Below are 25,850 nucleotides of genomic sequence, written 5' to 3'. Positions count from 1 at the left end.
AGTTCTTTGGTATTGTTTTAGATCATTGTATTGCTGAGAACTAGGTCATTCACAATCCTTCATTGTATGATATTGCTGTTACCACTTTTGATTACGCCTAAGGGGAAAACATGCAAATATTTAAATGCAGAAAATCTGTATGATTTTTAAACTTCCCTCAGTGGCTTTTTCCTGAAATCTTTCTCTCAAGATCTTTACATATCTGATTTGTTGCATTCTTTCTGTGCTTTAAAGTCCCTCTTGTGCAAATTTAAATATTTCTCTTACCTTCCTTGGTTTTTCACTGCTTTCTTTTCATTTTAAGTCCCCTCTCTTCCTATGAAATGTCAATAATATAAAATTGAAAGAAATGTTGATTTAAAAAATAGCTATTTATTGTGTTTCCTAAAAAGGGTTTGTAATCTATTCTTATAATTTAAAAAAAAAAAATGCTTAGCAAATACATTTTCTATATAAAATGTGGCGGTTTTTTTTTTTTTTAAGCATCAAAGTATTGAAGGAAATATCTGAACATGTTTTGTATAACCCATCAGGAAGAGCAAATCCTTGAAAATAGGTCCCATATTAGTCAGTGCTTCCTTCTTTCCTTCACCCTTTCATTCCCTAAATTGCATTTCATATTGCATTCTTCTGTGAAATTAGATCTGGTTATAACTTCCATTGAGGATTCCTAACCTTATTTAAAAACTTGGATCCCAAACTTTTAAAATCACATGCTGGAAAAATAATTGGTATCAACTGAGAATTAGAGTAGAGGATCAGTGGAATAAATTAGATACATAATAAACAGTAATGAAAGACCATAGCATTTTAATGTTTGAAAAATACATAGATATAAGCTTTGAGAGTAAAAAAAAAATCATGAAAAACTGGAAAGCAATTTGCTAAGGCATAAATCCACATCTCACACTATATACCAAGATAAGGTCAAAGTGGATAAATATTTTCAACATAAAAGGTGATGTCATAAGTAAACTACAGAAGTATAGAAAAGTGTACCTGTCAGATTTATAAATAAGAGAAATGTTTATGACTATATAAAATATAAGGAGGGTCACAGGAAGTGAAATGGACAATTCTGATTACGTGAAATTTAAAAGCTTTTGTACTAACAAAACAAATGCAACCAGGATTAAAAAGGAAGCAGGTAAGGGAGAGGAAGCAGGGAGAGGTTAGAGGTGAGAGGGAAAGAGAAGGGGGAAGATTTACTACTTTCTCTCACAAAGGCCTAATTTCTTAGATATATAGAGAACTGACTGAACCAAATTTATAAAAAGAAAAGCTATTCCCCAATCAACCCAGTTGATAAATGATCAAAGAAAATGAATAAACAGTTTTTAGAGAAAGAAATCAAAGGTATCAATGGTCATATAAAAATGTTCTAAATCACTAATGATTAGGAACATAGGATAGTTTACCTCTCAGACTTGTAGAGGAGGAAGGAATTTGTGGCCAAAGGAGAACTAGAGATCATTATTGATCACAAAATAGAATATTTTGATTACACCAAATTAAAAAGTTTCTGCACAAACAAAATTAATGCAAACAAGATTAGAAGGGAAGTAACACATTGGGAAAACATTTTTATAGGTAAAGGTTCTGATAAAGGCCTCATCTGCAATATATACAGAGAATTGACTCTAATTTATAAGAAATCAAGCCATTCTCCAGTTGATGAATGGTCAAAGGATATGAACAGACAATTTTCAGATGATGAAATTAAAACTATTTCCACTCATATGAAAGAATGTTGCAAATCACTATTGATCAGAGAAATGCAAATTAAGAGAACTCTGAGATATCATTACACACCTGTCAGATTGGCTAAGATGACAGGAACAAATAACGATGAATGTTGGAGGGGATGTGGGAAAACTGGGACACTGATGCATGTTGGTGGAGTTGTGAAAGAATCCAACCATTCTGGAGAGCAATCTGGAATTATGCCCAAAAAGTTATCAAACTGTGCATACCCTTTGACCCAGCAGTGCTACTACTGGCTTATATCCCGAGGAAATACTAAAGAAGGGAAAGGAACCCGGATGTGCCAAAATGCTTGTGGCAGCCCTTTTTGTAGTGGCTAGAAACTGGAAAATGAATGGATGCCCATCAATTGGAGAATGGTTAGGTAAATTATGGTATATGAATGTTATTGAATATTATTGTTCTGTAAGAAATGACCAACAGGAGGAATACAGAGAGGCTTGGAGAGACTTACATCAACTGATGCTGAGTGAAATAAGCAGAACTAGGGGATCATTATACACTTCAACAATGATACTGTATGAGGATGTATTCTGATGGAAGTGGATATCTTCAACAAAGAAAAGAGCTAATCCAATTCCAATTGATCAATGTTGGACAGAATCAGCTACATCCAGAAAAGGAACACTGGGAAATGAGTGTAAACTGTGAGCATTATTATTATTTTGTTTTTCTTCCCAGATTATTTTTACCTTCCAAATACAATTCTTCCTTTGCAACAACAACAACAACAAAATTCGGTTCTGCACATATATATTGTACCTAGGATATACTATAAGATATTTAATATGTATGGGAATGCCTGCCATCTAGGGGAGGGGGTGGAGGGAAGGAGGGGAAAAATTCAGAACAGAAGGGAGTACAAGGGATAATGTTGTAAAAAAAATTACTAATGCATATGTACTGTCAAAAACAATGTTATAATTATAAAAATTAATTAAAAAAATAAATCACTAATGATTAGAGAAATGTAAATTAAAATACTTCTCAGAAGATACCTCATACCAGTCAGATTGATTAACATTACTGAAAAGAAAATAACATTCTAGCAGGTATGTAGAAAAAAAATATCACACTAATGTACCAAATTATGACCATTCCACAATCCAGAACTATCTGGAACTATGTTCAAATAGCTATAAGATTGTGCTTACCCTTTGACTGAGATGTCACTACTAAATCTATAAACCAAAGAGATAAAAGAAAGGAGAAAAATATCCGTTTACCCAAAAACTTTTGTAGCAGATGTACTTTTGTGTGTGTATGCAGTAAAGAATTAGAAATTAAGGATATGCCTATCAATTGAACAAGTTGTGATATGTAATTGTGATGGAATACTATAAGAAATGATGAGTGGAATGGTTTTAGAAAGACCTGGGATGACACAAAGGATTACTCATATAAAATGAAGTGATCAGAACTAGGAGAACATTGTACACAATAATAGTAATATTGATGATCAACTGTGAAAGACTTAGCTACTCTGATCAAGACAATTCCAAAGGATCTATGTTGAGAAATGCAATCCATCCCCAAAGAGAGAACTGATGGACTCTGAATGAAGCTTAAATATACTTTTAAAGAACTTTTATTTTGTGTGTGTGTGTGTGTGTGTATTTTGGTCTGTTTTCTATTACAGTGTGGCTAATATGGAAAATGTTTGGTGACTTCACATATATTATCAAAACCAAATTGTTTTTCTTTGCAAGTGAGAGGAAGATGATTTGGAATGCAAGATTTTAAAAAAATGAAAGTTAAAGAAATTTTACATGTAATTAGGAAACATTTAGCTATTTTTTAAAACAATGCATTCCATGTTTTCATTCAGATGTCAAATGAAATGAGGTCAATGACTAAATCATGTGGTTTACTACTAGTTTGCCTTCGAGTTTGACATCAATTGACCAAAAGATGCTTGTTCAATAAATGATAAATTCAATTGCACTTTCATCCACCCTGAATTTCTTCATCTTATTGAAAAGGATATCATGTTGAATATTTTTAAATCTTACTGAAATCAAGATACTCTGTGTCCACAACATACATATGTTCAAATAGCTTGGTTGCTCTGTTAAATAAGGTAGTAAGGCTAGTTTGCTAATGGTTATGGTCCTTGAAAAACTAGTATTAATCTTAAAATACATATTAGTGAAATGGGGTTTGAAACTAGTTTCATCCTAGTGGAAGTCAAAGTAATATATACATATGTATGTATTCACACATAGAAATGTGTAAATAATTATATATAGATATATACACAGACATATGCTTTTGTTCATATATTTAAAATATATATGTCAATATGTATAAATATACATATGCGTGTGCCTGTGTTGTGCATATGGATATATAGATATCATTTTTGTCTACATTCCTATCTATATCCATAGGTACCCAAGTAACCTCAGAGTATATACTTGGGGATTTTTAGATGATTTTCTCAAATAATTAGTAACAAGAACTAAAGGCATAAAATTTGAAAGCTAGATGATAATGAAATAGAATCATCAGAGACTTTTGATGTTTATATAAATAGGGCTAGCTAGACAGTTTCTGGATCAGTTTGATGAGTTTATAAGATGTGAACCTATGAAGTTATGTAATAAATCTCTTCCTACAGAAAAAGTGAGTGTACCTCTTGGTACCAGGCAAAGGACAGAGAATCCTGATTAGTTCTTAATAAATGAGACCCCTAGTTAAATGTTTGGCTGAATCATCAGGAGGATCCTTCCTTTTAGAGATAGTCTACAATAAAAAAAGATGGACTGCTTTTGGCTTTCTTGACTTTTTCTTTGAGCTTTACTCCTAGAACATGTGGGACAATTTGCATCCCCCCCCCCAAATGATTCAAAAACAAACATGTACATGTTTCCATGTCTGCATTCCTAGGGAAAAACATGTGACAGATATGTGTGTGTGCTTGACTATGCATGCATGAAGTTATTACCCCAAGGTCAAGAATCCAGGTATGAGACCCTTTATAGAGGGAAGACAATTTACTTAGCAGCATGCTTCAAGGATAAAGACAAATTTTACCTGTGTGTTCTCTGAAGTCAAAAGAGTACTTTGGAAAGCAAAGAGAACTCGGACCATCTTATTTAATAATGAGATATTTACTTAATACAGTTTTGATAAGAAAAAAAAGTTACCTAACTGTCTCAAAATGTGTTTGCTTTCTAGGGAAACATGCAAACCAAGGGGAACATTGTGAGCCAGGAAGAAAACCTGTATAGGACCCTGTGGAAGAGCTCAGGATACAGTAAAATCTCATTCCCAAATTTCAGCACCTGGGGAAGTAAGTGGTTACCTGATGTATTTTCAGTATTTGCTTAAGGAATCCTAATAATGTTTATGTATTTTCTTCACCTATGGGAATGTCCACATTTAGGATCTCTTCTTTTAGTCTTCATGGGCAAGTGCATATCTACTTCTGGTATGTGTTTCTGGACAGCAAGGTGGCACAATAAATAGAACTTTGGGCTTAAGAGTACGGAAAATCTGAGTTCAAAACTGGTCTCAGACACTTACTAGCTGTGTGGCACTGGGGAAGTCATTTGATTCTACCTGCCTCAGTTTCCTAATCTATAAAATAAGCTGGAGAAGGAAATGGCAAATAACTAAAGTAATTTTGCTAAAAAGTAAAACCCAAAAGAATCAGATGACTCTATTGAAAATTATTCAACAACAATACATGCTTTTGCTCTAAGAACCATTAATTACATCTGGTATGGGGGGTATGGGAGGAATTCCTCCTCCCATTTTCCTACAACCTAAACCCCAAAGGAAAGGCATGAGCAAAAAGGTCAAAAATAAATAAATAAAAGGTCTGGGGAAGGATGTCTCTCAGTTCTATAGGCCAGCCACAGAAGTGACTGTGAACTTGAATTCTAGCTAACTAGTCATCTAGAGCCTCAAGTCACTAGAAACCAATGAGGATCTTTCATTTTTTCCAACAAAGCATTAATGATCATTGCAATTTTCTCCATTAGATGAGGCTCTACAGAAGCTCCCAAAAAAGGTATTCAAGTTGTATACAAGCTTATCATATTGATTAGATAACTCATCAAATTAATCATTGATTAAGCTGATCTCATTAATTTATTCAATCAACCTCTTACATTGTCTATGTAAGAGAGAGACAGAGAAACAGATACACACACACACACAAAGACCAGGAGAGACAAAGATAGAGATGTACATAGAGAGAGGGAAAAAGAGAGACAGAGAGTGAGAGAGAGAAAAGACTTACCTAACATTGAGTTCATTTCCTCTACATTATCTCCAAATAAAACTTGCTGTCTTGTACAAGGAAATTTTTGAGAAGTATATATGTAGTATAGGGCTGGTGCTCTATTCACTGTGCCACCTAGCTGCCCCTCCTATTTTACTTTTAGAACATTATATTTATTTATATGTATATATATATATATATATATATATATATATATATATATATATATATATATATATATATATATATACATACATACATATATACAGATATCATGTCTTCCCCTAAGTCATTTTCAGTAATACAATGTGATATGGTGCAAGAGAACAAAAACAATGGTAAAATAATTTCTTTTACTGGTGCTCAATTATGTAGCCCATTATTTCTGTATCTGAACAGACTTGTTGAAATAGCTTTCTTGAAATTAAAAAAAAAAAAAATGCATCAGTACTTTCAAGGATTCAATTAGAAACACAAATTACTTCTTCTTTTTTCTCTCTCTCTCCCCCTGTGTCTTGTTTTTCATTCATTTATTCAACAATTTCTGTATTTACAACACTGCTAGATTCATAGGAGGATATAAAAGTGTTGAGGTTGAGAAGGGGACCCCAAAAATCCCAGATTGGTGTCATGAGGTCTCTCACAAGAATGTGCAAGCTTGAACCTACCTCCTAGTCAAGGAGGCAAAGATTTATTGAAAGTAATGTGACACCATTACTGAGCAGACTGAATTCTAAGAGAATCCAATAAAGAAACAAAATCAAAGAGAGCCATTTTATCCAGCTTCTATCATAGATATGCTAATTCTATGGCTCTAGGTAGGAAGGAGTTGTTCTCATTGATCAGATTACTGACAAGATTACCAGTCAGCAAAGTATTGAGGAGTGGTCTTATTCACTATTGTCTTAGGAGTTTGATCTGTGGGAGTTTCCTGAAGCCAGAAGCTATCTGACTAAGGAGTAGTCAGAATCAAATAGATTGGGTGTGCTCAATTTCCTAAAGTAGATTCCAAACCCAGAAGACCTAGTACCACTAACTCATTAGAACAGAAGCCCCAAAGTCAGGGGACCCCAAAATCAATTATATCAAAAGCATTCTCTATGAAGTTGTGGAATTTATAGTAGACACTAAAGGAAATAAGAAAGACACCAGTACATATAATTATCACATATAATAATATGTAAAGAGGGTGTTAAAGATTTTTAAATCTGTGTGTATGATCAGAAAGGGGAATTTATTTCTGAAAGGAAGGGTCAAGAAAAGATTCAAGGTTAAAATAGCATTTGAGATGGATTTTAAGAGTGAAAAAAAAATTGATAGGTGAAGAAAGTGTAGACTTTTGATACAAAGGGATCAAGTCAGACCAAAGAACTCAGAGGTGGAGTAAAGTAAATTTCTTTGATAGAGATTACAATTCCAAGTTGGTTGGAGTACTGCATAGAGTAACATAAAACATCTAAAGCATAAATCAAAATTTTTAAAAATATATTTTTTTATTTTTTTTTATTTTAACCAAGATTAAACACTACAAATTACTCCTGAAGTGTCAATAAAGATATTGACACTTGGGGGTAGGGTGGCAGGAAGAGGTAGATATCTCACAGTGTGGAGCAGAAGCCTTTGGGACACCATGGCAGTAATACATGCACCAAAGCTATTCCTGATAGAGGAAAGAGAAAGCATGCTTTCCATTTAAATAATTATTCTCACATTTCCTCTTTTACTTTTTGGAGCAATTAATGTATTTTAATGTCAAAGTTCCAAAGCCTCTGGGTCATTCTTCTATTTATCTTTTCCAGGTGCCAACAAAATCTGCCAAGACATAAACTTGGAACTGTGAAAGCTCTGGTTTCAGACTGTCCAGAGGCATGGCATTGCATCGAAACCTTCATGGAATAGTAAATCTGTTTTCTTATTATTTTTTCTGATCCCATATTCTTTAGTCTATGAGATGAAGAACTAAGTAAGAGAGCTGTTCAGCCTTGATTATACAAGTAAGTACACATGTCCAAAGGTTCATTGTAGACATGTCATAACTTAAATCAAAGCTAGAAAAACAAGGAGACATTGTAATATAATTTCTATTCCCAAAGTGTTTCCAAAGCTCTTTCTAATAATGTTAAAATACTACTCTCCTTTTCACCTTGAGAAAAGTTCTACTTTGAATAATTAATATCTCACCTCAGGCTTTCATAGGGGGTTTCATATGTAGAAGAAATTAAAAAACCCTCATCTAAAGCTTTTTCAACTATTAACTATTCCTAATAAGGCCAACAGGTAATGCTGAAGTACAAGTCACAAAGTTGGGGGGGAGTCCAAATGGATTTACATGTGAATTCTACCAAACATTTAAAGAACAATTTACTCCAATGCTATATAAACCATTTGAAAAAATAGGGATTAAAGGAGTCCTACCAAATTCATTTTATGACGCAGACATGGTATTGATACCTAAACCAGGTAGGTTGAAAACAGAGAAAGAAAATTGTAGACCTTAATGAATATTGATGCTGAAATCTTAAATAAAATATTTGCAAAAAGATTATAGAAAATCATCCCCAGGATAACACACCATGATCAAGTCGGATTTATATCAGGAATACAGGGCTGATTCAATAGTTAGGAAAACTATTAGCATAAAATTATATCAATAACCAAATTAACAAAAACCATATGATCATCTCAATAGATGCAGAAAAAGCATTTGACAAAATTCAACATCCATTCCTACTAAAAACTCTTGAGAGTATAGGAATAAATGGACTATTCCTTAAAATAATCAGGAGCATCTATTTAAAACCATCAGTAAGCATCATATGCAATGGAGATAAACTGAAACCTTTCTCAGTAAGATCAGGAGTGAAACAAGGTTGCCCACTATCACCATTATTATTCAATATTGTATTAGAAACTCTAGCCTTGGCAATAAGAGTTGAAAAAGAGATTAAAGGAAGTAGAGTAAGTAATGAGGAAACCAAATTATCACTTTTTGCAAATGATATGATGGTATACTTAGAGAACCCCAGAGATTCTACCAAAAAGCTATTAGAAATAATTCACAACTTTAGTAAAGTTGGAGGATACAAAATAAATCCACATAAATCCTCAGCATTTTTATACATCACCAACAAAATCCAACAGCAAGAGATACAAAGAGAAATTGCATTCAAAATAACTGTTGATAGCGTAAAATATTTGGGAATCTATCTACCAAAGGAAAGTCAGGAATTATATGAACAAAAATACAAAACACTTTCCACACAAAGTCAGATTTAAATAATTGGAAAAATATTAAGTGATCTTGGATAGGCCGAGCAAATATAATAAAGATGACAATACTCCCTAAACTAATCTATTTATTTAGTGCTATACCAATCAGACTCCCAAGAAACTATTTTAATGACCTAGAAAAAAATAACAAAATTCATATGGAAAAACAAAAGGTTGAGAATTTCAAGGAATTAATGAAAAAAAATATGAAATGAAGATGGCCACCTTGATTCAGGTTGTACCTGATCTAAAACTATATTATAAAGCAGTGGTCCCCAAAACCATTTGGTATTGGCTAAGAAATAGATTAGTTGATCAGTGGAATAGGTGATAAACAGAGGACAAAATAGTCAATAACTACAGCAATCTAGTATTTGACAAACCCAAAGATCCTAACTTTTGGGATAAGAATTCATTATTTGACAAAAACTGCTGGGAAAATTGGAAATTAGTATAACGGGAATTAGGCATGGACCCACACTTAACACTGTACACTAAGATAAGATCAAAATGGGTACATGATTTAGACATAAAGAATGAGATTATAAATAAATTAAAGGAACATAGGATAGTTTACCTCTTAGACTTGTGGAGGAAGAAGGAATTTGTGACCAAAGAAGAACTAGAAATCATTATTGATCACAAAATAGAAAATTTTGATTATATCAAATTAAAAAGCCTTTGTACAAACAAAATAAATGCAAACAAGATTAGAAGGGAAGCAGCAAACTGGGAAAACATTTTTACAGTTAAAGGTTCTGATGAAGGCCTCATTTCCAAAACATATAGAAAATTGACTCTATTTTATAAGAAATCAAGCCATTCTCCAATTGATAAATGGTCAAAGGATATGAATTTTCAGATGATGAAATTGAAACTATTTCCACTCATATGAAAGAGTGTTCCAAATCATTATTGAGCAAAGAAATGCAAATTAAGACAATTCTGAGATACCACTATACACCTGTCAGATTGGCTAAGATGATAGGAACAAATAATGATGAATGTTGGAGGGGATGTGGGAAAACTGGGACACTGATGCATTGTTGGTGGAGTTGTGAAAGAATCCGGCCATTCTGGAGAGCAATCTGGAGCTATGCCCAAAAAGTTATCAAACTGTGCATACCCTTTGACCCAGCAGTGTTACTACTGGGTTATATCCCAAGGAAATACTAGAGAAGGGAAAGGGACCTGTGTGTGCCAAAATGTTTGTGGCAGCCCTTTTTGTAGTGGCTAGAAACTGGAAAATGAATGGATGCCCATCAATGGGAGAATGGTTGGACAAATTGTGGTATATGAATGTTATGGAATATTATTTTTTCTGTAAGAAATGACCAGCAAGATGAGTACAGAGAGGCTTGGAAAGACTTACATGAGCTGATGCTGAGTGATAGGAGCACAACCATGAGGATGTATTCTGATGGAAGTAGATATCTTCAACAAAGAGAAGATCTAATTCAATTCTAATTGATCTGTGTTAAATGTTTTGTTTTATATTGTAACTACTCAGTCAATGTGACTTGTTTGTCACTTGTTTGTGACTTGTTTGATTCAGAGCTTTACTAAATTAAGAAATTTGGGAATTGGTTAAAATTTGCTTGTGATTTTAAATTTTTAAAAACTGGCACTCAGATAGTTTAAATTCAGGCATGGCTTGGGCTGAGCTATCCTAGATAAGCCCTCTGGAGAACAAAAGGAGTTTATGCTAATTGCTTTGAACTCAGGTTGGAGAAAACATCTGATTAGAGATTTTAGGATGATTTTAAATTTGTGGGAAATAATTTTACTGTTGCCTTTGCATGCTGGATTTGTTCTGAGTTCTTTGGGGCAGTTTTAAACTGTGGAAAATAATTTTACTGTTGCCTATGCAGGCTAGATTTAGTTATCTTTGAATGTAAGATCTTGTTGGAGTGAAGTTCTTTTAACTTGCCTGAAAGGGGTGGAGTGCCTCTAGGTAAAGACAGGTCAGACTTTTCTAAAGACTTCAGCACTGGCCAAAGTTGGAGCTTAGGAAAGGTCCATTGGGAAGGGTGGCCACGTGAAATCCTCACCCCACCCTCACCCCACTAAAGGTTGAGTGGGCTGGGACCTTTTGTCTTCAAAGGTGAAGATTAAACTCACCCCCATTGCTCTCTGCTACTTCAGCTACAGAGCATCTAGTGAGCCTGAGGTGAAGGTTACCTCACCCTCCTTCCCCCCCCCCCCTTTGGAGGTGGAGTGGGGGGGAGGACAGCCATGTGGAATCCCCCCCCCATACTAAATGTGTTCCAGATTTCAAGAGATAGACCTGCTTTTAAGTTAATTGATCTATAATTTGGTAGGATCATTTCTAAAATTTTAAAGGCTATTTTTAAGAATCTTTCAGATTCTTTTCTGTAGAATTAAGTATTCTGTATAAGTTTAATTGATTGTATCCTGAGGTTATGCCCATCATTTAAAGGGCTTCTGAAAGTAATAGTTTTCCTTGTCCTTTTGAAAATGTTTCTGTTAAATATGAAAGATAACTTGTGAACTTACTGAAACAAATTTATTACTGTTATCAATATGAGATTATGGTATTTCTAAAAGTTTAACAGTTTTAAGAACCTCTTGGATTCTTTTAGGATATTCTCAGTTTTAATTATATTGGATCATCCGGAGGTCATTTGAAGAGCCCCTGAAAATAATATTTTTTTTTTTGTCCTTTTGAAAATGTTTCTGTTATGGACAATATGTAGTTTGGAATCTTTGTCTATGTATTGGGTATGTATAATGTTCACTTATGGCTTAGATATGAAAGAAGTGAACGTACTGAGACAAATTCTCACTGTTATAAATATAAGGTTATGGCAAATATCTGTTTAGGATTTATCTGAAACTTCAGCTAATGGAATTTGTTATTAGAAGTAAAATTCTTTGGGCTTATAGTTAATGCTATTTGGGAGTTTTAAAGCTCCACCCTCTGACAGTTAGTGGGACGATTAACTGAAGTAAAAATGAATTAAAGCTATTTTATCCTGTTTTGCTGAAAGTTAAGTTTAAACTGCTTATGTTATGGTTGTGTCCCTGCATTTTTCCTCCTGTAACTGATTTCTATAATCATAGCAATGGTCAATAAGATACTGTTAATGAAATTCAGTTATGTCATACCTTGCTATTTCCAATCTGGTGATATGTTTATATCTTGCTGTTTCCAACCTGGCATTATATCCTAAATACTTGGCAAATGAGTATTTACCCTGGTCATCTATCTGTTACTGAGTATTTGTGGCTGTGGATAATCAAGTTTTTAAAGGTTTGTAAATAATGAGACAGCAAAAGCCTAACTGTGGCCAATTCATACTGGCCTCTTCACATTTTGTATCAGTCTGTTTTAATTTTTATTTGTTAGATTTGTGTTTTTTGTTCTAGATTTTGGTCAAAATTACAGGTATTAACTTGCTTCTGAGACATGGATCTGCCTATCTGAAGCTTTGGTAGCAGGCAGTATGGCCACTCCCATCCCCATCCCTTCCCATGGACAGAGTGTCTCCTCAGCAGGAAGCAGGAGGAGTGGGAAAGTGGTTGGATTATTGATAAAATTTTAACTGTATCACTGTGTTTAAGATTTGTTAAAATTGTTTAACTATTGCTGTATGTTTGAGGGAGTTTTAGGAAACTTATTGTCCTAGTCTGTTATGTATAGGAATTGTGATTCATTCTTGGAATTTATGTGTGGAATGATCATTTGATAATTCCTTTTCTGTGAGAAAAAAAAAAAAAAAAAAGAGGAAGAAAACTGATTGAAACTGGTCAGGAAATTGGGAAAAACTGATGTATTTTTCTTAGGCACTTCTGCCCTGCCCCCTATTTCATTAGTTCAGATTGAATTGGAAATTATTTAAACAGTTCCTTTCATTTATATTCCTTGCTTAAAATTTACTGGTCTATGATTTTTCAGTTGTATTTTAATTTTTGAAATCCCTTATTCTGCTGGAATTGTCCTGGCAGACTTAGTTTTAGGGGATTATTTTTTAGAAGCAATCAGAAATCAGATACCTGTCCTGGGACTGGCAGTCTCTCTGATCTGTTTCTCCACACCTGTTTCCCCAGTAGATTGTAAGTTCATTTGTTTAATTAAAGGAAGTTAACTAAAGGGGCTCCACCCTTGTTTTTCCTTGTTATAGTGAACAACCCCAGGGTAATAGAGGTGATTCAATGACAAAGAAAGTTCCCTGGCTATTTTTGTTGCTCCTCCATTTCATCCCTCTATTGCCCAACATAGACAAATGGAGAGATGATCAAGAGCATTGTTTGTCAGCCTGTGGCTTGGCTGTCTATCAGTCCACTGACCTAAGTAGATGTTTTGATATCTGTTCATCAACCCAAACCATGGTTCTGCTCATTGGCTCAATAGGACTTCCTGAAAGGTCAAGACAGGTCTATCAAAGTTTGCTCATCTACTTTGTTTGTCAGTCAATTAATTATATTGTGAAATTTGGGTAGATCCTCTTGGAGTCTCAAGGGCAAGGTTTATCAGTGAAATTCTATTATTTTAATTTGCTTCATCAGTATTGTCTGGCTATCAAACAATATAAATCTAAAGACCTGGAGGAAAGGAGAATCTTAGATTGTGAGGATGATATGAGATCCAGAGAACCATGGACTTTTAATAAAGTGCTGATGGCTCAGAGCTATTTATCATTATAGATTGGACAATTCTGAGCCCCACACTTTAGAAAACTGAAATGAAAGTGGGAAAAAAAGTTTTTTTTAAAGGAGATGGCAAATGATAGCAGAAAAGGGGTATGGGAATTCAGCCTCTAAATCCCATCAGTGCTTACAATTGTATAAAAATTGGCTATGAACATGCTGTCAGCCCCAAACTAAATGTTTCAGCTTATCTAAGTAACTTTTGTATTATATTATAATTTTTTCTTCTCTACTCTAAAACTTTCTAGGAATTTTCTGCTCTTTGGAATAATTAGTATAGTTTATGCTTTTTGTTGGTTACTCATAGTAATTTATGACTAAGTCAATAAAAATTCCCAGGGCTATACTGAAAGTATGGAATGAATGCAAGAATTATAGTTAATTATGATTTTGATAAATATTATTTTAATAGTTATTTCTCGACAATTCCAAGCAATTTGGACTTTAATTCCTTCATATAACTTGGGCAGAAGTTCCTTCATCGTCAGGTTGTTAGTGTCATAAATCAGCAAGTTTTCCAAATAAATTCTATTATTATAGATAATTCCTTCCTTCGTTCCTTCCTTCGTTCCTTCCTTCGTTCCTTCGTTCCTTCCTTCGTTCCTTCGTTCCTTCCTTCCTTCCTTCCTTCCTTCCTTCCTTCCTTCCTTCCTTCCTTCCTTCCTTCCTTCCTTCCTTCCTTCCTTCTTTCTTGTAAAGGGCCAGAATTGTGGGAATGTATACTTGAATCAAGGACAGCAGGGTGCTTATACTTAAGCACCTACTCAGTGTGAAAGTTGGGATAATGGTTCTCTAGTTAAACATATATTTACGTGATGTAATGATGTAATCACTCTAGTTGACATATATTTAGTATGATATGGTGATATAACAGTTCTACAGTTGACACATGCTCAGTTGCTGTAGTGATGTAATTGTACTGAGGTATTTAAGGGTTGAGAGGACTGGGAACAAGAGACTCAGACACAGATACAGAGAAGACTTCATAATTCAGACTCCAGACTTCAGACTCCGTCTTTGACCAGCCTCGTGGTGGCTCTCCTGCCTTCATCACTTCTCCACCTAAAGACCAAAGCCTGTCCAGAGATCTTCAGAAATCTAGCCCAGACGTTACATTTTGGCACCCTCAACATGGGGCACTGAAAGAAGCACACTTCTTTTTGAGGCTCTGGATGTAAGGACCTACACTCAGCAGTACAACTGATACAATTGTAAGCTCAGTGGAGAAGTCGCTGTGGTCCAGAAATAGGGTGAGTATAAAATAGATAAGTGGGAAACTTTAGTAAGTACTAAACTAGTCACTTTTGTTTTCCAGCTGAAATGGGTCAAATACTAAGAAAAGAGCCTCCCCCACTTGGAGGGGTATATGTAGCATAGTTAGGTTAATAGAGAAGCAAGGTTTGTTGGTAACTCAGAGGCAGATCACTGGGTTCTTAAATATATTACAGTGCACATATCCTTGCCTCTCTAAGGAAGTAAAATTAGAGCCAGATATGTGGGAAATAGTGGGAGAACAACTAATTGAATATTACAAAGCTGTGGGTCCTGATTCAATTCCTGAGGAAACATTCCTTATGTACAATATAATACAATTGACTTTAAAGAATCCCATAAGTTCTAAAACAGGGAAACATTTTAATGTGGGCATCCAGACAAGGAAGTGTGAGGAGAAAGAGCAGGAGGGGGATGGTACTGACAAAGCAGCTGAAAAGCATGGAGAATTGGACATGAAAGGAGTTAAGTACAATGCTGATGAACTTAAGGGATGTGATACTTCTCACTTTCACAGCTCATCAGTTACACCTGAGCAGGCACCCTTAGGGCATTCCTCATCTCCTGACTATCCTCCCTCAATTTTATCTTAATGGGTGGAGGGAGTGGAGGTGTGGGAGGGGCAGTGACACTATCAGAACCACACATGCAGCAGCTTTGTCCACCCTCTATGACACAATTACAAAAGGCATTAGGTTAAAGCTAAAGAGGAAGGACAGGATACCTCTGATTTGAGAATAGAAGCATACCCTGTGATTGAAGAGTGTCAGGAGAAGATACACTCCTTTTAATCTGGAAATTATCAAAGATCTGAAAAAGGCTTGCACTCTTTATAGGTCTATATCATCTTATGTTAAGATGGTATTAGAGAATTTGGCTTTTAAAATTTTAACCCCTAATGATTGGAAATCTATAGCAAGGACATGTTTAGAACATGGACAAAACTTGTGGCTTTCTGAGTATAATGAATTCTGTAAAATACAAGCCCAATGAAATAGGCAACCTGGAGTTAATATATCAGTCACCTTTGACAAACTAACAGTGTAGATCCTTATGCAAACACTTTAGCACAGACTAATTATCTTTTGATAGTATATGACCAAATTGCTTGTGCTGCTATCAAAGCATGGGGCACCCTCCCAGGAAGACAAGGTAGAGGAGAAGCCTTCACAAAATAGCCCAAAGTCCAACTGAATTCTTTGCTGATTTCATAGGACATCTGCAGACAGCTGTCATATGAACTGATGGTAAAAATGTAGTAACAGAAATTATGATAAGACAACTTGCTAGAGAAAATGCTAATGGGGATTGTAGAAGAATTATATTAAGACTACACAAGGATGCTCCTTTAGAGGAGATCATAAGATGCTGTGCTACAGTGAGCACAAATACTTTTTATACCCAGGCTATGATGTAGACTTTTCAAGATCTGAACATGGGAAGACAGGATCCTGTTTGGCAAAGGACTTCCAGAGAGACTTGTCAATGCTTTCAGTGTGGTAAAGTAGGGTATTTGAAAGCACAATGTTGGCATAAAGATAAAGTGAAAAAACAGGGTGGGAGAACAAGACCAAAACCTCATGTCTAGAATGCAACAAAGGCTTCCATTAGGCATCAGAATGTAGATTGACTCAGGGAAATGGAAAGTGGGTCTCGGCTCCAGGGCCCCAGGCAAAAAAAACATTTGGGGTGTGATGGCAGCTGATGATGACCCAGAGAATCTTTAGATCCATACACTGACTTGGGAAACTGGAGAATATGTAGCTAATATCCTAGTCACTAATACGGATAGACAAGGTGTGACTTATCACCCAGGAGAAGTAGTAGCATCAGGTTTACTGATATACACTCCTGATAGGCAATTTGGTGATATATATCCATATTTTAACTCCCAACAACAGAATCCAGGAATATTCTTGACTGCAGCCATTACAGCTGACTGTCCTATGATCACTATCTATATAAATAGCATACCATTGAATTGAATAATTTTGCTGTTAACTCTACAATGTATTTCTGGTTCTGATTGTTTCACTCAGCATTAGTTCATGTAAATTTTTCCAAGCCATTCTAAAATTAGCTTGTTCATCATTCTTTATAGGATAATAATATTACATTACATTCAAATAGCAAAATTTATTCAGCCATTCCTTAACTGATGTGCATTTATTTATTTTCCAATTCTTTGTTACCAGAAAGAAAAGCTGCTATAAATATTTTGTTCATATAGGTCCTTTTCCCTCCTTTATGATTTTTTTAGTTCACAGACATAATTGTGGCACTGCTGGGTCAAAGGATATGCACAGTTCTATAGCCCTTTTGGCATAGTTTCAGATTGCTCTCCAGAATGGTTAGATCATTTCACAACTCCACCAACAATGCATTAGTGTCACAGTTTTCTCACATCCACTCCAACATTTATCATTATCTTTTTTTTTTTTTAATTCATTTTTCCAAATTATCCCCTCCCTCCCTCCACTCCCTCCCCCCGATGGCAGGTAATCCCATACATTTTACATGTGTTACAATATAACCTAGATACAATATATGTGTGTAAATACCATTTTCTTGTTGCACATTAATTATTAGCTTCCGAAGGTATAAGTAACCTGGGTAGATAGACAGTAGTGCTAACAATTTACATTCACTTCCCAGTGTTCCTTCTCTGGGTATAGTTATTTCTGTCCATCATTGATCAACTGGAAGTGAGTTGGATCTTCTTTATGTTGAAGATTTCCACTTCCATCAGAATACATCCTCATACAGTATTGTTGTTGAAGTGTATAGTGATCTTCTGGTTCTGCTCATTTCACTCAGCAACAGTTGATTTAAGTCTCTCCAAGCCTCTCTGTATTCCTCCTGCTGGTCATTTCTTACAGAGCAATAATATTCCATAACCTTCATATACCACAATTTACCCAACCATTCTCCAATTGATGGACATCCATTCAACTTCCAGTTTCTAGCTACAACAAAAAGAGCTGCCATAAACATTTTGGCACATATATGTCTCTTTCCGCTCTTTAGTATTTCTTTGGGATATAATCCCAGTAGTAGCGCTGCTGGGTCAAAGGGTATGCACAGTTTGATAACTTTTTGGGCATAATTCCAGATTGCTTTCCAGAATGGCTGGATTCTTTCACAACTCCACCAACAATGTATCAGTGTCCCAGTTTTCCCACATCCCCTCCAACATTCATCGTTATTTGCTCCTGTCATCTTAGCCAATCTGACAGGTGTGTAGTGGTATCTCAGAGTTGTCTTAATTTGCATTTCTCTGATCAGTAGTGATTTGGAACACTCTTTCATATGAGTGGAAATAGTTTCAATTTCATCATCTGAGAATTGTCTGTTCATATCCCTTGACCATTTATCAATTGGAGAATGGTTTGGTTTCCTATAAATCAGGGTCAGTTCTCTATATATTTTGGAAATGAGACCTTTGTCAGAACCTTTCCTTTTAAAAATATTTTCCCAATTTGTTACTTCCCTTCTAATCTTGTTTGCATTAGTATTGTTTGTACAGAAACTTTTTAGTTTAATGTAATCAAAATATTCTATTTTGTGATCAATAATGATCTCTAGTTCTCCTCTGGTCATAAATTCCTTCCTCCTCCACAGGTCTGAGAGGTAGACTATTCTCTGTTCCTCTAATCTATTTATTATCTTATTCTTTATGCCTAAATCATGGACCCATTTTGATCTTATCTTGGTATATGGTGTTAAGTGTGGATCCATATCTAATTTCTGCCATACCAATTTCCAGTTTTCCCAACAATTTTTTCCGAATAATGAATTTTTGTCCCTAATGTTGGTATCTTTGGGTTTGTCAAAGATTAGATTGCTATAGATGTACCCTTTTTTGTCCTTTGTATCTAAGCTGTTCCACTGATTTACCGTTCTGTTTCTTCGCCAGTACCAAATGGTTTTGGTGACTGCTGCTATATAATATAGCTTTAGATCAGGTACACTTAGACCACCTTCCTCTGACTTTTTTTTCATTAGTTCCCTTGCAATTCTCGACCTTTTATTCTTCCATATGAATTTTGTTGTTATTTTTTCTAGGTCATTAAAATAGTTTCTTGGGAGTCTGATTGGTATAGCACTAAATAAATAGATTAGTTTGGGGAGTATTGTCATCTTTATTATGTTCACTTGGCCTATCCAAGAGCACTGAATGTCTTTCCAATTATTTAAATCTGACTTTATTTTTGTGGCAAGTGTTTTGTAATTTTTCTCATATAATTCCTGACTATTCTTTGGTAGACATGTTCCCAAATATTTTATACTATCAACCATTATTTTGAATGGAATTTCTCTTTGTATCTCTTGCTGTTGGATTGTGTTGGTAATGTATAAAAATGCTGAGGATTTATGTGGATTTATTTTGTATCCTGCCACTTTGCTAAAATTCTGAATTATTTCTAATAGCTTTTTAAGCAGAGTCTTTGGGGTTCTCTAAGTATACCATCATGTCATCTGCAAAGAGTGATAGTTTGATTTCCTCATTTCCTACTCTAATTCCTTGAATGTCTTTCTCGGCTCTTATTGCCGAGGCTAGCGTTTCTAGTACTATATTGAATAGTAATGGTGATAGTGGGCAACCTTGTTTCTCCTGATCTTACTGGGAAAGGTTGCAGTTTATTTCTATTGCATATTATGCTTACTGACAGTCTTAAATATATGATCCTGATTATTCTAAGGAATAATCCATTTATTCCTATACTCTCAAGAGTTTTTAGTAGGAATGGATGTTGAATTTTGTCAAATGCTTTTTCTGCATCTATTGAGATGATCATATGGTTTTTATTAATATGGTTAATTATACTAATAGTTTTCCTAATATTAAACCAGCCCTGCATTCCTGGTATGAATCCTACTTGATCATAGTGTATTATCCTGGGGATTATTTTCTGAAGTCTTTTTGCTAATATCTTATTTAAGATTTTAGCATCAATATTCATTAAGGAAATTGGTCTATAATTTTCTTTCTCAGTTTTTGATCGACCTGGTTTAGATATCAGTACCATGTCCGTGTCATAAAAGGAGTTTGGTAGGGCTCCTTCCTCCCCTATTTTTTCAAATAGTTTATATAGCATTGGGGCTAATTGTTCTTTAAATGTTTGGTAGAATTCACACGTAAATCCATCTGGTCCTGGGGATTTTTTCCTGGGGAGTTGATTAATAGCTTGTTCTATTTCTTTTTCTGAAATGGGACTATTTAAGCAATTTATCTCCTCCTCTGTTAATCTAGGAAGCCTACATTTTTGGAGAAAGTTATCCATTTCACTTAAGTTATTAAATTTATTGGCATAAAGTTGGGCAAAGTCACTCCTTATTATTCCTCTAACATCCTCTTCATTGGTAGAAAGATCCCCCTTTTCATTTGTAAGACTAACAATTTGATTTTCTTCTTTCCTTTTTAAGATCAGGACTTCCGGCCAAGATGGCGGCGTGGAGGCAGACAGCTGCTTGAGCTCCTCGTTTTCTCTCAGAATTTACTTCATGACAAGCCTCTGACTTAATTCTTGACCCAGAAAGAAATCCACAAATAATCACCAAGAGAAGACATCCTTGAAAGTCGCCAGAAAAGGTCTGTGTTTGCTCGGGGGAGGGTCAATCAGACTGGGCGCAGACTGAGGGCAGGCAGCCAGAGCAAGACAGGCAGCTCACACAGCTCAGACCGGAGGGGGAGGGGTATGATCTCTGCCGTTTCTATGAAAGGGCTTTTGCCCCAGTGTGGATGCTCTGTCTTGGCAGCAAGCCAGGAGCAGCGGAGAGGGTGTAAACACCGGAGGTGAAGATTAAAACCCCAGAAAGCCAGCATCTCTCAGAGCCCGGCCACCCCCAACCCCCACCTGGACTGACTCCGTGCATTCTCGGAGCCTCAGAGCGCAGACTCAGTACAGTCATTGCTGTTCTGTTAGTGGCTCTCTGCTGCCCTACCCCCAGTCTGTAGAGGAAGCCCATTAATACCATCCAGCCCCATCCCCCACAAAACAGACCAATTGTTTCTCTTGTCAGCTTGTTTTCTTTGATTCCTACTCTGACAAAATGAACAAAAAATTCAAAAGGGCTCTAACCATTGACAGCTTCTATGTGGAGAGGGAGCAGACTTCGAATGCTGAGGAGACTAGGAACAGACTGTCCCCAGATGTATCCCCTGGGAAGGATATAAGCTGCTCCTCAATACAAAAGAACCTCATAGAAGAAATCAAAAAGGCTCTCACAAGAGAGCTGGAAGAGAAATGGGAAAAGGAAAAGGAAACTTGGCAAGAGAGCCTGGAGAAGTCATCCCATGGATTCAAAGACAGAGTGGATAAAGAAATCAAATCATTGAGAAACAAGATTAGTGAGCTGGAAAAGGTAAACAACTCCAAGGAAAACAGGATTAGTGAGCTGGAAAAAGAAATCAGCTCTCTAAAAAATAAAATGGATAAAATGGAAAAAAATTCCATAGAAGATAAAAACTCAATTGGACAATTACAAAGAGATATAAAAAAAGTGAGTGAAGAAAATACATCATTGAAAATTAGACTGGAACAAGTAGAAATGAATGACTCAAGGAGAAACCAAGAGGTAATCAAGCAAAACCAGAGAAATGAAACAATTGAAAAGAATGTCAAGTACCTTACCAGAAAGACAACAGACCTGGAAAACAGATCCAGGAGAGACAATTTGAGAATAATCGGACTCCCTGAAAAATGGGAGGAAAAAAAGAGCTTGGACACCATTTTTGAGGAAATTATCAAAGAGAACTGCCCAGACATACTGGAAACAGAGGGTAAAATAGACATTCAAAAAATTCATCGATCACCTACTGAAAGGGACCCTAAAATCAAAACGCCAAGAAATACAGTGGCCAAGTTCAAGAACCATCAGACAAAGGAAAAGATATTGGAAGCTGCTAGAAAAAAACAATTCAGATATGAAGGATCCACAATAAGGATAACCCAGGATCTAGCAGTGTCCACATTAAAAGAACGCAGGGCCTGGAACATGATATTCCAAAAGGCTAAGGAACTTGGTATGGAGCCAAGAATAACTTACCCAGCAAGAATGAGCATCGTTTTCCAGGGAAGAAGGTGGACATTTAACGAAATAAATGAATTCCATCTATTTTTGATGAAAAAACCAGACCTACATAAAAGGTTTGATCTTCAAATACAGAACTCAAGAGATTTCTAAAAAGGTAAAAAGAAATCTTGAGAACTATACTTCTGTCAAAAAAAATTATGTAAAGAACATATGTATAATTTGTCTTAGAAACTAGAGGTGGAAAGGAGATTATATCATAAAAAAAGTGTAAAGTGGTGGTACTACATCTCATGAAGAGGCAAAGGTAACCTATTATATCTGAGAGAAAGAAAGGAGGGAGATGAACATAGCGTGTATCAATAGACATATTCGATTTATGGTGAAACTTCTTCCACTTCATTAAAAAGTGAAAGGGAAGGAGTAAGCTAAGGGGAAGGGAATACAGTAATTTCGAGGAAAAGGGGTAAAATAAGGGGAGGATCTTTAAGGTGGGGGAGGGATCTTAAAAAGGGAGGGCTGTGAAAAGCAAGTGGTGTTCACCAGTTTAATACTGGGTAGGGGGGTAAAAGGGAAGGAAAGGAGAAAAGCATAAGCAGGGGTTAATAGGATGGCAAGCAATACAGAATTAGTCCTTCTAAACATAAATGTGAATGGGGCAAACTGCCTCATAAAGAGGAAGCAGTTAGCAGACTAGATTAAAAGTCAGAATCCTACTATATGTTGTTTACAGGAAACACACCTGAAACAGGGTGAGACATTCAAACTAAAAGTAAAAGGGTGGAGCAGAATCTATTATGCTTCAGGCAAAACCAAAAAAGCAGGAGTAGCCATCCTCATCTCAGATCAAGCAAAAACAAAAATTAATCTAATTAAAAGAGATAAGGAAGGGCATTATATCCTGCTAAAGGGCAGCATCAATAATGAAGCAGTATCAATATTAAACATATATGCACCAAGTGGTGCAGCATCTAAATTCTTAAAAGAGAAATTAAGAGAGCTGCAAGAGGAAATAGATAGCAAAACTATAATAGCGGGAGATCTCAACCTTGCACTCTCAGAATTAGATAAATCAAACCACAAAATAAATAAGAAAGAAGTCAAAGAGGTAAATAGAATACTAGAAAAGTTTGATATGATAGATCTTTGGCGAAAGCTAAATGGAGACAGAAAGGAATATACTTTCTTCTCAGCAGTTCATGGAACCTATACAAAAATTGATCATATACTAGGGCATAAAAACCTCAAAATCCTTTTTAAGATCAGATTTACCAAAGGTTTATCTCTTTTATTGGATTTTTCATAAAACCAACTCTTGGTTTTATTTATTAATTCAATAGTTTTTTTACTTTCAATATTATTAATTTCTCCTTTTAATTTTTGTATTTCAAGTTTATTTTTGGTTGGGGGTTTTTAATTTGGTCTTTTTCTAGCCTTTTAAGTTGCAAGCCCAATTCGTTAATCTTCTCTTTCTCTATTTTCTTCAAATAAGCCTCTAAAGATATAAAATTTCCCCTTATTACTGCTTTAGCTGCATCCCAAAGATTTTGATATGATGTCTCATCATTATCATTATCTTGGGTGAAATTGTTAATTGTTTCTATAATTTGCTCTTTCACCCAGTCATTCTTTAAGATGAGATTATTCAGTTTCCAATTACTTTTTGGTCTATTTACCCCTAACTTTTTACTGAATGTAGCTTTTATTGCATTGTGGTCTGAGAAGAAGGCATTTATTATTTCTGCCTTCCTACATTTAATTTTCAGATCTTTATGTCCTAATATATGGTCAATTTTTGTATAAGATCCATGAACAGCTGAGAAGAAAGTATATTCCTTTCTATTGCCATTCAGTTTTCTCCAAAGGTCTATCATACCTAGTTTTTCTAATGTTCTATTTACTTTTTTAATTTCTTTCTTATTTGTTTTGTGGTTTGATTTGTCTAAATCTGAGAGTGCAAGGTTGAGATCTCCCACTACTATAGTTTTACTGTCTATTTCTTCTTGCAACTCTCTTAACTTTTCCTTTAGAAAGTTAGATGCTAAACCACTTGGTGCATATATGTTTAGTATCGATATGGCTTCATTATTTATGCTACCTTTCAGCAGGATATAGTTTCCTTCCTTATCTCTTTTAACTAGATCAACTTCTGCTTTTGCTTGATCTAAGATAAGGATAGCTACCCCTGCTTTTTTGGCTTTACCTGAAGCATAATAGATTCTGCTCCAACCTTTTACCTTTACTCTATATGTATCTCCCTGCTTTAAGTGTGTTTCCTGTAAACAACATATTGTAGGGTTCTGATTTTTGATCTATTCTGCTATCCGTCTCCATTTGATGGGAGCGTTCATCCCATTCACATTTACAGTTAAAATTACTAATTCTGTATTTCCTGCCATCATATTATCCCCAGATTATGCTTTTTCCCTTGACCCCCCTGAACCCCTTCCCCAATATTTAATTTATAGACCCCCCTTGTGACGTGCAGCCCTCCCTTTTTTTTTAGTATCCCTCCCCCCTCCCTCCACGTCCCTTCCCTTATTCTCCTTTTCCTTTTCCCTTTTCCTCTCCCCCCTTTTAATGAGGTGATAGAGAATTCTCTGAAAAACAAATATGACAATTATTTACTCTTTGAGCCTCTTCTGATGAGAGTAAGATTTACACAATGATTCTCCCCCTCTCTAAATTCCCTCAGATATGGTATATTTTCTATGCCTCTTCCTGGGATGTAGTTTCCCTCTTTTTATCACTCCCTCCCCTTTTTCTGATACTACCCCCTTACCTTTACTACACCCCCTCCTTTTTTTTCTTTTATATCAGTAAATCAAATTATCCATGTATACTTTCTATATACCCACAACCGAGATATAGTTCTCAATGGTTCTGTGTACCTTTTTCTGTTTCTCTTCAGTCTTGTGGATGTAGATCAAATTTTTTGTTTAAGTCTGGTTTTTTTCTTAGAAACATATGGAATTCCTCTATTTCATTGAATGACCATCTTCTTCCATGGAAAAAGATGCTAAACTTAGCTGGGTAGTTTATTCTTGGTTGCAATCCTTGATCTTTTGCCTTTTGGAATATCAGGTTCCAGGCCCTTCTATCTTTTAATGTGGAGGCAGCCAGATCTTGTGTGACCCTTATTGTGGCACCTTGGTATTTAAATTATTTTTTTCTAGCTGCTTGCAGGATTTTCTCCTTTGTGTGGTAATTCTGTAGCTTAGCCACAATATTCCGTGGTGTTCTTTTTTTAGGGTCTATTTCAGAAGGAGTTCAATGAATTCTTTCAACATCTACTTTCCCCTCTGTTTCTATTATCTCTGGACAGTTCTCTTTGATAATCTCCTGTAAAATAGAATCTAGGCTCTTTTTTTGGTCATAGTTTTTGGGAAGTCCAATGATCTGCAGATTATCTCTCCTAGATCTATTTTCCAGGTCTATAGATTTTCCAGTAAGTATTTGACGTTATTCTCCAGCTTTTCATTTTTTTTTTTTTTTGTTTTGTTTGACTGATTCTTGGGTTCTCAATGAATCATTCATTTCTATTTGTTCCATCCTGAATTTTAAGGAGTTATTTTCTTCTTTCACAGTTTTTAGTTCTTTTTGTAAA

General features: G+C 35.3%; 1 long non-coding RNA gene across 1 annotated transcript; it reads left to right on the top strand.

Moving 5' to 3' along the window:
- The first annotated feature begins 493 nt into the window (after positions 1-493).
- LOC141561107 (uncharacterized) lies at positions 494-10,657 on the top strand. Its single transcript, XR_012487964.1, has 3 exons — positions 494-2,411; positions 4,945-5,059; positions 7,795-10,657. It is a non-coding gene; the product is annotated as an uncharacterized LOC141561107 (long non-coding RNA).
- The last annotated feature ends 15,193 nt before the right edge of the window (positions 10,658-25,850 follow it).

The sequence above is a fragment of the Sminthopsis crassicaudata genome, chromosome 3, assembly GCF_048593235.1.
Source record: "Sminthopsis crassicaudata isolate SCR6 chromosome 3, ASM4859323v1, whole genome shotgun sequence".
Taxonomy (NCBI): Eukaryota; Metazoa; Chordata; class Mammalia; order Dasyuromorphia; family Dasyuridae; genus Sminthopsis; species Sminthopsis crassicaudata.
The sequence above is the reverse complement of the archived record's forward strand: the minus strand, read 5'-3'. Positions and strand labels throughout refer to the sequence as shown.